The sequence below is a fragment of the Gossypium hirsutum genome, chromosome A08 (genome assembly GCF_007990345.1).
Source record: "Gossypium hirsutum isolate 1008001.06 chromosome A08, Gossypium_hirsutum_v2.1, whole genome shotgun sequence".
In the NCBI taxonomy this organism is placed as follows: Eukaryota; Viridiplantae; Streptophyta; class Magnoliopsida; order Malvales; family Malvaceae; genus Gossypium; species Gossypium hirsutum.
The window spans coordinates 40741504-40754278 of record NC_053431.1 but is presented as its reverse complement, the minus strand read 5'-3'; the positions used below and the strand labels follow the sequence as shown (position 1 = coordinate 40754278).

The 12775-nt window shown below is 36.4% G+C and overlaps 1 non-coding gene across 1 annotated transcript; it reads right to left on the bottom strand.

Annotated features, from left to right (window-relative positions):
- Positions 1-7499: 7499 nt before the first annotated feature.
- Positions 7500-7606, bottom strand: LOC121205954 (small nucleolar RNA R71). Its single transcript, XR_005901028.1, has one exon. It is a non-coding gene; the product is annotated as a small nucleolar RNA R71 (small nucleolar RNA).
- Positions 7607-12775: the final 5169 nt, after the last annotated feature.

Here is a 12775-nt window from a genome sequence, read left to right as displayed (position 1 = left end):
AAACGTCATTTCAAAGTCCCTTTCTTAGGTCCTCGAGACCTTAAATATGCTTTAGAGAGGGGTTGGGACTAAACCGAGCACATACAAAGTTTCTTAAAAACTTAACAAATTTTCAAAGTTACAGAGATCACACGCCCGTGTGATCAGGCCGTGTACCTCACACGGCATTAGACACGCCTGTGTGTTTAAGCCGTGGCAAAACAGTGCATACATATTGACTTGTACCATATAGCTGGAGACATGCCCTTGTGCCTTAGCCATGGTCAAAACTGACTTGGGTCACACGGCTAACCACACGCTTGTATGTCTAGCCCGTGTACCCTTCGAAATGGCTACACACTTCCATGTGCCAAGGCTGTGTGCCTCACACGACCACCAGAATGCCCGTGTGTCTAGGCCGTGCTCGAGACTGACTTTAAATTGTAGGACTACCCCAGGGGACACACGGCCGTGTAACATAACCGTGTGTTGCACACGGCTAAGACACACGCCCGTGTCTCTGCCCGTGTGAACAAAAATAGACTATTTGCAAAGCCAATTTGTCACCCTTAATCAAAGCACAATTCATGACCAAATAGCAACCAAAACCATACTCAAACATGCATAATTCAATCCACAATGTCACCAATCAATTCCATTCTTATTATCCAAACCAAAACATATCAAAATCACATACCAAACTCATTCATTCATACATGTCATTATCCTAATTTTATCGGATCCATTCACATATCAAATTCATACCATTTCCATAACTAATTCACATAACTAACTTACCAAATTGACTGTTTCTCACTAGGCCATTTATGCACATCAACACATACCCTTTTCTTAACTCAAGCTATATACAAAAAACCACACCAAATAGCAACTTTAATCTAGCCATATCACATGGCATGATATACAATTCACAAATCATAATCAAATACTTCTAGCCTATACATGCCATACTTCAATATTAACATTTTCAAAAGGTACCAAAATAGAGTTTGATAGTGTAGTAATGATTCTTGACGATCCCCGAGCTTCCGGTAGCTTCGATAATCTATAAAACAATTAGAAAACACGAAAAGTAAGCTTTCAAAAGCTTAGTGAGCCATATACAAATTAACTTATCACATAACACAATTCTAAACCAATTCATTCATGTAGCTCATAACAAAATACAACCACATATCCATATGTCTCATATAGCTCATTTGGTCATAACTCACTCACATATAACATATATCCACAAATGTACATATACTTACCTTTCATTCTCAAACATGATATACATTTCAAACGTACCTGGATTGGATAGACATTCACATAGTCATTCATTTTTCGGAATGCTCGTTGAACCGTACGAAATCAAATAGGATACGGGATAGCTCGGAAAGCTTGTACAATGCTAACGTCCCAGACGTGATCTTACATGTAATCAAATATCGATGCCCCTATCCCAAACAGGGTCTTATACGAAATCAAATATGATGTCGATGTCCCATACATGGTCTTACATGTAAATCTCAAATTGATGCCAACGTCCCAGACGTGGTCTTACACGAAATCACATATCAGAATCCTATGTCATGACATATGTATCCTAACTATTCCTATAGTTCGTACGGGCTTTTTCAGATGTCGTCACATTATCGAAACTTTCTTGGATTTCTCATTTTCAACTCAAATAGCCATTCATCACTATTCATTAACATATATGCAATAATAACTCAATTTAAACACATTTATTTGTATATCGACTTACCTCGTACGGGAATGAACAGAAACAAACGACTATTCAACTACTTTTGACTTTCCCCGATCTAATTTCGTTTTATTTGGTTCTTGATCTAATAAGCCGCGCAAGTGCCGAAAGCATGAAAGCTTTCCAAACCCTTATTTCTTTTCTTAGTTTCAGTAAAAAAGGATGACTAAAGATGAACATTTGGTTTTGTTTTATTAATATTAACATAAATATTAATTTGCAATTTTAACCTTAATGTTAATTCATGAAAACTCATTAATACATGCCCATAATGGTCCACTCAAGCTTAAAATGGTCTATTCACACATAAGGACCTCACAATTAAAAAGCCATAGCAAATACGCACTTTTAACATATAGAATGCAACTTTTGCATTTTACGCGTGTAAGTACTTTTATCAAAATTAGGCACACAAACGATCAAATTATTATATGAAACTTTCACACATATTGATTCACATATTAAAAGCACATAAAATAATATTAAAATATTTTTTTCTAACTGGGATTTGTGGTCAAGAAACTACTATTCCAACTAGGGTCTAAACCGGGCTGTTACAACTTTCCCCCCTTAGGGATTTTTGTCTCCGAAAACCTTACCGTTGAACATATTCGGATATTGCTGTCTCATATCATCTTCGGGCTCCCACGTAGTTCTTTTACTAACGGAATATTGCCACAATACTTTTACTAATGGAATTTTATTATTTCGCAGTCCTTTAACCTCGCGAGCTAAGATACAAATCGGTTCTTCTTCATAAGTCATATCAGACTAAATTTCTATTTCGTGCGGAGTAATTACATTCGATGGATCGGATTGGTATTGTCGAAGCATCAATAGATGAAATACATTGTGGATCTTTTCTAGCTCAGGCGGTAATAGCAATCTATACACAACTGGCCCAACATGCTCTATGATTTCATACGATCCAATGAACCTCATACTTAATTTACCTTTTCTACCGAACTAAAGTACTTTCTTCCATGGAGATACTTTCAGAAACACTTTGTCACCGATCTCAAATTCAATATCGTTTTATTTCAAATCTGCATATGATTTCTGATGATCGGAAGCTGCTTTCAGACTATCTCCGATTGTTTTTACTTTCTGTTCAGTCTCTTTTATCAAATCAACCCTGTGAATCTTATTCTCGCTAAGCTCAGTCCAATACAAATGTTTTCGACATTTTCAACCATACAATGCTTCGAAAGGTGCCATTTTAATGCTCGATTGAAAACTATTATTATAAGCGAATTCAATCAATAGCAAATACTGTTCCCACGAACATTCAAACTCAAGAATGCAACATCTCAACATATCCTTGAGTATCTGAATAATCTGCTCGGATTGACCATTGTCTGCGGATGAAAAGCAGTACTGAAATATAATTTCGTACCTAAAGCATCTTTCAATTTCTTTCAAAACCTCGAAATGAATCTCGAATCTCTATTTGACATAATAGGCAGTAGCACCCTATGCAATCTCACAATTTCGAAAATGTATAACTCTGCTAATTTATCAAGTGAGTAATCTGTTCGAACCGGAATGAAATGAGTTGATTTCATCAATCTATCAACTATAACCCAAATTTCATCCTTCTGTCTTGGAGATAGGGGTAAACCCGAAACAAAATACATCATTATTTTGTCCCATTTCCACTCTAGAATCATAATCAGTTGTAACAAACCGAATGACACCTGATGTTCAGCTTTAACTTGCTGACAGATCAAACATTTCGAAACAAAGTTGGAAATATCTCTTTTTATTCCAGGCCACCAGTATAGCTTTTCAAATTATTATACATTTTCGTACTTCCCGGATGAACAGATAAAAGACTATTGTGAGCTTCGTTCAAAATCATCTGAATCAACTTTGGATTTCTCAGAACACAAATACGATCTCAGAATCTCAAACAATCATCATTATCAATTCGATATTCAGAATCAGAATCCAAATCACACTGAGCTCGTTTTGCTATAATCTCATTATCAATCTTCTAAGCTTCGCAAATTTGCTGAATAAATAATGGTCTCGCTTTCAATTCGGCTAATATCGAACTATCATCAGACAGAACTAAATGAGTATTGATTGCACATAATGTAAACAATGATTTCCGACTCAAAGCATTAGCAGTAACATTTGCTTTTCTCGGATGATAATGAATAACAAGCTCATAGTCTTTTAGCAGTTCTAGCCATCTTCTCTGTCGCAGGTTCAAATCTTTCTGAGTCATCAGATATTTCAAACTTTTATCATCAAAAGACACGTGACATTTCTCACCAAACAGATAGTCTCGCTAGATTTTTAAAGCAAATATAATAGCAGCTAATTCAAGGTCGTGTGTCGAATAATTCTTTTCATGCAGCTTTAATTGTCTCGAGGCATAGGCTATAACTTTGCCTTCTGCATCAAAATAGAACCTAGACCGTTCAACGATGCATCTCAATAAATCATAAATTCATTACTCGATTCTAGTTGTACTAACACTGGAGCTTCAGTCAAAAGGGCTTTTAAATAATCAAAGCTTTTCTGACACTTTTCTGACTATTCAAATTTCACATCTTTTTAAAGTAATTTCGTCAACAGAGTTGTAATCATAGAAATGCCTTTTATGAACAAGAGCACCCCAAGGTGAGAAACTCGATCTTATGAATCCTCTATCGGTCAACTCTTGCAATTGAGACTTTAATTCTTTTAACTCGATCGGAGCCATTCTATATGGAGCTATTGATATCGAAGTAGTTCCCGGCACTAACTCAATACTAAACTCAACTTCTCGTATCAGAGGTAATCCCAATAATTCTTCAAGAAACACGTCAGGAAACTCGCAAACAATAGACACTGATTTAATTTTCTTTTCAGCCATTTTCAAGTCAAGCACATAAGCGGGTAAGCTTCACAACCCTTTCTCACATATTTCTGAGCTAACATCGAAGAAATAACTGCCGGCAAACCACTCAAATCATATCTCATTATTCTGACATCTTATACCATCATCTTTCGTTTACAGTTCACTATCGCATCATGCAGTGTTAACTAATCCATGCCTAGAATTATATCAAATTCGTCAAATGGTAACAACATCAAATCAGCCGAAAAGCAATTATCTCAAATCATCAACAGTCAATTCTTGCATACTTTATCAACCATAACACATTTGCCAAAGGGGATCGATACTCTAATTACAAATTCAGTAGACTCTATAGGCAAAGTCTAACTGTATACTAAAGTCTCACATACATAAGAATGAGTTGATCGAGGATCAATCAATGTAACAACACTAGTATCATAGAGAGTGAAAGAACCAGAAATAACATCTGGAGACGAAGCTTCCTCGCGAGCGCTAATTAGGTGCTCAAGCCTCAGATCTAACTGCGGTGTCTTTAGTCATTCTCCGTGTGCCACTCACATTACCCTTGTTTCTGGGTGGTCTACCTCAAGATGTATTGCCACACGGCCTCAGATTTTGCCCAATCTCTTGCTCTACAGACTCAGGACATTCATGGACAAAGTGATCTAAGGATCCACATCTAAAGCAAGCTCGGTCATTCAATCTATAACTTCTCAGATGTCTTTTACCACAGTGTCTACACTCAATTCGATCGGATCAGACATTTCCAACACCTGTAACAGAAGTAGCTGGAGCTCTGAAGCTCGAATGTGATCTAGTACGATCTCTACTCGAATGTCCCGCATTAGCCTTTGAACGGTTATAATTGATAAACTGTAATTTATACATGTTTTTATCCTATGCTTAGCACATTTATGGATGGTTTCTCCTTAGATTTGGTGAATTTGATGCTCTTAATTCTTTAATTTCATGTTTTTTTACTTAGGTGAGCATAGAAGAGTAAAAAGAGCGAGAAATGGTCCAAAAACAGAGAAAATGGACCCACATGGGAAATCAACACGGCCTGGGCTTCCTCACACGGGCGTGTCCCATTGGCAGGATCGAAGCACGACTTACACAGGTAGACTACACGCCCGTGCCTATTCAACAACCTTGACCATGGGCTAGAGTAATCACACATGGGCGTGTCCCTGCCGAGCCCAAGCATAACCCTATTCAGAAAAGGTCAATTTTGAGGGCTCTTAGGCATTCTAAAGCCTATTTAAACACCTAAGGAGGCACTTAGGAGGGAGACGCAGAGTAGGAGGCAAGGAATTAGTCAAGGGAAGCCGATTGGTCCATCTCAGAAGCCGGACTCATCATCAAGACTGAAGATCTCCTTCAATTTCCATGCAAGGGTTTTGGGTTTTCTTTATGTTTTGTATTCATTATTCTTCTGATATGTTTTCTTCTATAATTATGAACTAAACCTCCTAAATACCTAAGGGGAATGAAACCTAAGACGGATCTTGTTAATATTATTTGAATTGTATGATAAATATTTGACTTGTTCTTAATTATGTGTTCTTAATTCTTGTTTTAATATTCCAGGATATTGGTTCAAGTCAATGCTCTTATTCAGAGGAGGAATAGACCCTGTCTAAGAGTAAATTTGTCATAATTAAGCGGAGTTGATTGCACGCCTAGAGATAGGGTGAAACCTAATAAGGGGATCCATAGATCGAGTTAATGCAACACTAGGTGTTAATTAGAAAGAGATTTCAATTAATCAACCTAGGGTTAGACATTATTAGTCTTAAGAGAGATAATAATATAACTTAGGGATTTCTACGGATCAAATCAAATGAATAAATTGTCTGATTAAGAGTCAAACAACAAGTGAAGTCTAGGTGGATTTTTCCTTGGGTATTGTCTTAATCAATCGAGTTTTCCCAAAAGATTTTTCCCAATCTTCTCTTTGTGCACTATTAGTTTAGTAATTAGTTTAGATAACCAAATCCTTTAATATCTAGGCTAGATAATAAAAAGAAGGTAATTACTAGTACTCTTGGTTCCTTTGGGTTCGACAATTCGGTCTTGTTAAAGCTATACTACTGTTCGATAGGTACATTTGCCTTCATCGTGATAATAGTTAGTTTCAAGAACGATTAATTATAAATATTTAAAACCTGTCGCGAATATCATGTACCAAGTTTTTGGCGCCGTTGCCAGGGAATTAAGATATTAGGAACACTCGATTTTTATTACTTTAGCCATTTTACTTTTATTGTAATTTAAAATTTTATTTTATTTTCTAATTCTTCATTTATTCTCTTCTGATAGGTTTTTTTAGTTTATGACCAGAAGAAACCCGTCAGGACATTACTGTTTGATAGTGAGATCGATCGCACAGTTCGAAGAGAAATAAGGTGAAGCTTACGATACATAGGGAAAGAACAAGAGGACGATATTTCAACCACAACCGAGGAGATGGCTGAAAACCAAGAAAATCCACTACCTCTTGCGATTGCTGCTAATCAGAATCCTGCTCCATGCACTATTTATGATTATGCTAAACCTTCTTTAATAGGAACTGAATCAAACATAGTTAGACCTGCTATAGCTGTAAATACTTTTGAACTGAAACCTAACACAATGCAAATGATACAGCAATTTGTTAAGTTTGATGGTTTGCAGGACGAAGATCTCGACGCTCACTTGGCAAACTTTTTGGAACTATATGATACATTTAAAATTAATGGCGTTTCTAATGACACCATTCGCCTTCGGTTATTCCCTTTTTCATTGAAAAATAAAGCTAAAAAGTGGTTGAATTCGTTACCACGAGGATCAATCACTACTTGGGAACAAATGACCGAAAAGTTTTTATTAAAATATTTTTCGCCGGCTAAAATAGCCAAATTACGTAATGATATCTCTTCTTTTGTGCAGATGGATTTAGAAACACTCTACGATGCATTAGAGAGATACAAGGACCTTTTGAGAAAGTGCCCTCACCATGGGTTACCACTTTGGCTATAGGTTCAAACGTTTTATAATGGCCTGAATCTTTCGACTCGACAGATGATTGACGCAGCCGCGGGCGGAACCATCAATAATAAAACACCTGAAGATACTTATGAATTTATAGAAGAGATGTCACTGAATAATTATCAGTGGCAAGTCATGAGGACAAAGCCAACAAAAGCAGCCAGCATTTATAACATCGATTTGGTCACCATGCTCTCTAATCAGGTAGAACTCTTGAATAATAAAATTGATGGTTTTCTTAGTTCTTTACAGGTTCACCTAGTAATGTAGTGCGAAGCAAGTGGGGCTGGATCAAGCAATTCAGAATACCCACCCTATGGCCACAACATAGAGAATGAGCAGTTAAACTACATGGGTAATAATCCTCGATCTCAAAATAATCCTTATAGTGATACTTATAATGCAGGTTGGAGGAACCACCCAAATTTCTCATGGGGAGGCCAAGAGAATCAGAGACCACCAGCTCCAGGCTTCCAACAAGCACCCTACCAACAAAAGAAAAAGCTGAACTTTGAGGAGATGCTAGCAAAATTCATCTCGATGTCAGAAACTCATTTTCAGAATACCGAGACAACACGTAAAAATAAACAAGCGTCGATCCAAGGGCTAAAAACTCAGATAGGTCAACTTGCTAAATTGATATCTGAAAGACCACCAGGAAGTCTACCTAGTAACACTGAACCCAACCCAAAAGAGCACGTGAAAGTAGCTACACTAAGGAGTGGGAAAGTGTTAGCCGAATCTGAAAAGAAGCCACCACAAGAAGCTAACAGAAAGGAGGTCGAACCCGAAAACAATGACAACCTAATGCCAAAAAAAAATAAACCACCAATCCCATACCCAGCAAAGTTGAAGAAAGACCGCATGGATGCACGATTCAGTAAATTTCTTGAACTTTTTAAACAACTACATATTAACTTACCTTTTGTTGAAGATATATCGCGGATGCCTACATATGCAAAATTTTTAAAGGGGCTTCTAACAAACAAAAGGAAGTTTGAAGACTTATCTAAAGTGGAACTTAATAAGGAGTGCTCAGCCATACTCCAAAATAAACTGCCAACCAAACTGAAAGATCCAGGAAGTTTTACTATTCCCTGCTTAATTAGCAGTTTGAAAGATGATAAAGCACTAGCTGACTTAGGCGCCAGCATTAATTTGATGCCATATAAAATGTTTAAACAACTTGGTCTTGGGGATCCTAAACACACTAGGATGAGTATTCAATTAGCTGATAGGTCTGTTAAATATCTTAGGGGAATTATAGAGGACGTACTTGTAAAAGTAGATAAATTTATATTCCCTGTTGATTTCGTTGTGCTTGACATGGATGAAGATGTTGAGGTGCCTTTAATTTTAGGTCGGCCATTTTTAGCCACTGCTAGGGCTGTAATTGATGTGGGTGATGGTAAATTGGTACTTAGAGTAGGTGACAAAGAGATTATTTTTAAAATTTATGATGTCATGAGATTTTCTAGAGAACAGGATGACTCATGTTATTTTATCGACGCTATTGATCATGCTACTCAAGATTCTTTTCAGAAAATCGTACATAAGTACACGATAGAACTGTGTCTCACACAAGAAGAGGGGATGGATGATAATTTTGAAATAGGAACCGAACTAAACTCCAATGAAACCTCCCCAAAACTAGCAGATTATGAGGGAATTAAGATAAAAGATGAACTTAAGCAAAAACCCTCTATTGACGAACCTCCCAAACTGGAACTTAAACAATTGCCAAATCACTTGGAATATGTATTCCTTGGAAATAATTCTACATTACCGGTAATTATTGCATCCAACTTGCAACCTAAGGAGAAAGAGGAATTACTCCAAGTATTAAGAGAGCATAAAAAAGGTCATAGCTTGGAAAATTTCTGACATTAAAGGGATTAGCCCTTCTTTTTGCACCCACAAAATTTTAATGGAAGATGAATATAAACCATGTGTGCAAGCCCAAAGACGACTGAACCCTAACATGAAGGAAGTTGTTAAAGCTGAGGTAATTAAACTCCTAGATGCTAGAATTATTTATCCTATTTCTGACAACTCTTGGGTGAGTCCAGTGCATGTTGTTCCTAAGAAAGGAGGCATGACTGTTGTAGCCAATGAGAAGAACGAATTAATCCCAATAAGGACAATCATAGGTTGGAGAGTGTGTATTGATTATAGGAAGCTAAATGATGCCATGAGAAAAGACCACTTTCCTCTTCCATTCATTGACCAAATGTTGGAAAGATTGTCAGGACACATGTACTACTAGTTTTTAGACGGACTCTCTGGCTTCCAAATCCCAATAACTCCTGAAGATCAAGAAAAGATGACATTTACATGTCCATATGGTACGTTTTCTTATCGTAGAATGCCTTTTGGATTATGTAATGCTCCTGCTACTTTTCAGCGCTACATGATGGCCATTTTTTACGAACTCGTAGAAGACGTCATGGAGGTATTTATGGATGATTTTTCAGTTTCGGCAACTCTTTCCATCTTTGCCTAAAAAATTTAAAACGGGTGTTAATAAGATGTGAGGAAACAAACCTTATGCTTAACTGGGAAAAATGTCACCTTATGGTTCAAGAAGGTATTATGTTAGGACATAAAATTTCTAGTAGAGGGATTAAGGTTGATAAATCTAAAATTGAAACCATTGAAAAACTACCTCCCCCTAATTTGGTTAAGGCTATTAGAAGCTTCTTAGGACATGCTGGGTTTTATAGAAGGTTTATTAAAGACTTTTCTAAAATAGCTAAGCCTTTGACTAAATTACTTGAAAAAGATGTGCCTTTTAATTTTGATTAGGAGTGTTTAGAAGCATTTAATACTTTAAAGGATAAACTGACTAAAGCTCCAATTATAATTGCACCTGATTGGAATTCACCTTTTGAACTAATGTGCGATGCGAGTGATTTTACAGTAGGTGCAGTTTTGGGACAGCGAAGAGATAAACATTTTGAACCTATCTATTATGCTAGTAGGACTTTGACAGCCGCACAATAAAATTACACCACCTTGGAGAAAGAGCTGCTGGCTGTGGTTTTTGCATTTGATAAATTTATGCCATATTTAATATTGTCTAAAGTTGTCCTTTTTACTGACCATTCCGCTCATCGCCACCTTTTGACTAAAACTGATGCAAAACCTCGACTCATTCGATGGATTTTATTATTGGTGGAATTTGACTTGGAGATTAAGGATAAGAAAGGAGTTGAAAATCTTGCGACTGACCATCTCTCCAGGCTTGAAAACTCAAGTACCAAAGAACCAGATGACATTGAAATAAATGAGTCATTCCCTGAAGAACAATTTTTTGCTATATCTAATTCTGAGGTACCCTGGTTTGCAGATATTGCGAATTTTTTAGCCGCTAACATTATGCCAAAAGGGTTGACACATCAGAAAAAGAAGCGATTCTTCACTGATGTGAAAAACTACTTTTGGGAAGACCCTTTTCTTTTCCATAAAAGTGCAGATCAAATCATTAGGAGATGCATTACAAGGATAGAAGCATTGAAAATCTTGGAACATTGCCACTCAGGACCGACTGGAGGAGATTACGGTGGAAATAAGACCGCCCATAAAGTCCTCGAATCAGGTTTCTATTGGCCTGTAATGCCCCGAACCTGAGACCGTCGCCAGAGTCGAGCACGAGGTGTTAACGGACTTAATTCATTAATTAAACATCTCAAACAATTTATTTTAGAACTTCCAGACAAGTTAGCTAACTGCGTCACAATCGCTTAAAAATTTATATCTCGAGTTACGAAACTCGAAATCCAATTCCGTAAATTTTTCTTGAAACTAGACTCATATATATATCAACTAAAAATTTTATAGAATTTTTGGTTAGGCCAAATAATACAGTTTATTAGTTAAATTCTCCCCTATTTCAGGGTTTGACTACTCTCACCCCTGTGTATTACGAATTAAATATCTCCCTGTACAAAGTTTCAATTATTATAACATTTGTTTCTAATAAAACTAGACTTAATAAGGAATCTGTACATGTAAACCATGACTTATAATTATCGTTTTACAATTTTTGGTGAATTTCCAAATTCAGAACAGGGGATTCAGAAATCACTCTGGCCCTATTTCACAAAAATTTAAATATCTCATAAAATATAACTCATATACCTATTTTGTTCCATCCATATGAAAATAGACTCATAAATATTTAATTCTATATCTCATTCACTATCTAAATCCATTTCTACTATTTTTAGTGATTTTCCAAATGCACATCATTATTGCTGTCTGATACTGTTTTAAAGCTAATTTCACCTTTTTCATGATTTCCATGGAATAACTAGCATTTAGGCATACATAACACCAAAAATGTCCTTGATTAGCCATTCCAACAGCTAATCATTATCAAGCATTTACATACCATTCATCAGCCATATCATAAGATCATACACACAAAATGGCTACGATGCTATACATGCCATACTCAAAATGAAACATCTAGCTATACCAAAATAATCCTCGTGATAGTGTGCCTGGACCTCCGATGTACTTTACGATCCCTGAGTTAGCTTGAAAAAACTATAAAAAGAAGGAAAATAAATGGGGTAAGAATTAAGCTTAGTAAGTTTGCATGCAAATAAATAACAACATTCATAAGAATTATCTTACTACTTGGCATGATACTACTTAATGCAACTTCATTAATTGTCATAGACATATTTTAAACTTCTTCACTTACTCACTTACTTAAATACTTACTTAATCAAATTTATTAATACATTTTACTTACCTTTTTCCTTATCAAGCATACATGAACATTATGTACTTACCTTTGCTCTTCTAGCATGAACTTGTCTTACCTTTTTAGCATAACTCATCTTACCTTACCTTACCTTGATATTCTCTTTAAATTTTCCCGTTGAACCACTTGGAATACTAAGGATACGCGGGTACCTTACCATTGCCATGACTTGTCATGGTCTTATGTGGTATCCTTTTGAAACTTACCATTTCCATGTCTTGACATGGTCTTACATGGTATCCTTGCCTTATGAACTCACCAATGCCATGCCTTGGCATGGTCTTACATGGGACTTTTGCCTTATAGTAACTTATCAATGCCATGTCTTGACATGGTCTTACATGATTTCCTTGCCTTAGAAACCTTACCA